Source organism: Schistocerca americana, unplaced genomic scaffold (genome assembly GCF_021461395.2).
Source record: "Schistocerca americana isolate TAMUIC-IGC-003095 unplaced genomic scaffold, iqSchAmer2.1 HiC_scaffold_1647, whole genome shotgun sequence".
In the NCBI taxonomy this organism is placed as follows: domain Eukaryota; kingdom Metazoa; phylum Arthropoda; class Insecta; order Orthoptera; family Acrididae; genus Schistocerca; species Schistocerca americana.
In genome coordinates, this window is record NW_025725736.1 from 1 (window position 1) to 2,500 (window position 2,500).

Below are 2,500 nucleotides of genomic sequence, written 5' to 3' on the forward strand. Positions count from 1 at the left end.
GAACGCTTGAGGCAATCAAGTGCCGACGGCGGCAAGCTGCCCACAAGCAGCTTGTCCGCCAATTCATGGAGGCGCTTGAGATCGGTCGGGGGGAAGAGCCGGCGTCCCGCCGGGGAGCGGCGAGCCCGCTGCCTGACGCGGGCGAGGCCGCTGCGCCGCCCGTCGACGCAGCCGAGGACTTCGCGGCCGACACCACCGGGCCGCCGCCGGAGGGGCCGACTGACGCCGCCATCTGGGAGCATCTGGCGGGGCTACCCGCTTCCGCCCAGCGTTTCTCTGCCCTGGATCGTGTCATCGGTCTGGGGCGGGGCACGCCGCCCGATGTCATCCTGGGCATGCTCCCGGATGCCCTTGCGTCGGTCGGGTCCAGAGGGGAGAGATCGATCACCAGGACACAGCGGCCGCGCCAACCATCGAAGCGGCCGCCTGCCGCGCCGCCGACGCAGAAGCGCAAGCGGCGCCGCTGGGAGTACGCGAGAACGCAGGATGCCTTCCGACGGTCGCGTGCGCGTTGCGTGCGCGGCCTCTTGGATGGCACCCTGCTCCAGCCGCCACCTGCCATCCCTGGTCTGCTGGACTTCTGGGCGGACCTCTTCACCAAGAAGCCCATCTCCACCGCGGGCTTCATTCGTGACCGCCTCCTCCCGCACTCAGAGCCTGTCGCTCTCGAGTGCATATGGGGGCCGGTCACACATGAGGAGGTCGCCGCCGCGTTGCCGCCCAGGGGATCAGCAGCCGGGCCGGACGGCCTTACCCCAGCGGAGTTGCGGCGTCTGCCGCACGAAGTCCTGGTGAAAGTGATGAATCTCTTCCTTCTGGCCCGCGCCCTTCCGGAACGCCTGCTTCGCGCGCGGACGTCCCTTCTCCCGAAAACGGCTGCACCAACATCCCCCGCTGACTTTCGCCCCATTACGGTCTGCTCGGTGTTGGCGCGGACCTTTCACAAGGTTCTCGCGTCACGCCTGATGCGCGCTTGTGCTGTGGACGAACGTCAGCGGGCATTCATCCCTCGGGATGGGATGTTGGAAAATACCTTCATCTTGGACACTGCTCTCACCGACGCAGTTCGCTCCTGCCGCTCTGTCTTTGTGGCATCGATCGACGTATCTAAGGCATTCGATTCGGTAGATCATGCTGCCCTTCGCCCCGTGCTGAAGGCGCATGGCCTGCCGGATTGCTTTGTCGAGTATGTCGAGCGGTGCTACGAGGGCAGCACGACAGTGATAGCGGACGGCGCCGGCGTGGGCGTGTCTGTGCAGCCAGCACGGGGCGTTCGCCAGGGCGATCCCCTCTCCCCCCTCCTGTTCAACTTTGCGGTGGACTACGTTTTAGGCCAACTGCCCTCCCACATCGGAGCTCGGATCCTCGGTCGCAGAGTCAACGCTGCGGCCTTTGCAGATGACGTCTTGCTGTTTGCAGCGACCCCGAGGGGCTTGCAGTCCCTCATCGACGCAGCTACCGCAGCCCTCGCCCACCTGGGGCTGCAGATCAACGCCCGGAAGTGTTTCACCCTCGCCTTAGTCGCGTCAGGGCGCGAGAAGAAGGTGAAGGTGGACAGCAATGTCACCTTCACAGCAGGCAATACCACCATGCCTGCCCTGCGTGTGGGTGAAACCTTCCGGTACCTGGGGCTGCAATTTTCCACGGCGGGTCGCTGTGTCTTCAATCCACGTAGCCACCTGGTGGAGCAGCTTGACGTCATCTCCCGAGCTCCGCTGAAGCCGCAACAGCGCCTCCACGCTCTCACCAACGTACTTCTCCCTGGCCTGTACCACGGGCTGGCCCTCAGCCGCACCCGGGTGGGTGCATTGAAGTCGGCCGACGTTACCATCCGGGCCGCCGTCAGGAGATGGTTCCGCCTTCCGGCGGACACCCCCCTGGGATACTTCCACGCTCCTGTTGCCCAGGGGGGGCCTCGGCATTCCATCTTGCCGATGGATGGGTCCGACCCTCCGTCGGTCCCGTCTCCTGGCGCTGAAGAAGATAGGGCCAGCCTGCGACGGTGTAGGCATGGATGAGGTACAGCGTGAGATCGAGGTGCTGGAGCGCCACCTAATGTGGGAGGGCCACCTCCTCAAATCGTCAACGCAGGTTGGGGAAATGTGGGCGGCGCGCCTACACATCGCCATTGACGGTGCGGCACTGTCATCTTCTGCCGCCGTCAGTGGCCAACATCAGTGGGTCGCCGACACCAGTCGCCTGCTATCTGGGCGTGAATACATCGACGCCCTCCGCGCCCGCATCAACGCCTTCCCTACGAAGGCACGGCGCAGTCGCGGGCGGGAGGCGGACACCAGATGCCGCGCGGGGGTGCCAGGCCGTGGAGACCGCCAACCACGTACTTCAGGCTTGCTTTAGGACGCACGGGTCCCGGGTCAAGCGCCATGACGCTGTAGTGCGTTATGTCGCCCGTGGACTCGCGCAGAGGGGCTTCAATGTCTCTGTGGAGCCCCACCTCCGAACACCTGAGGGCATCCGCAAGCCTGACGTGGTGGCGGTC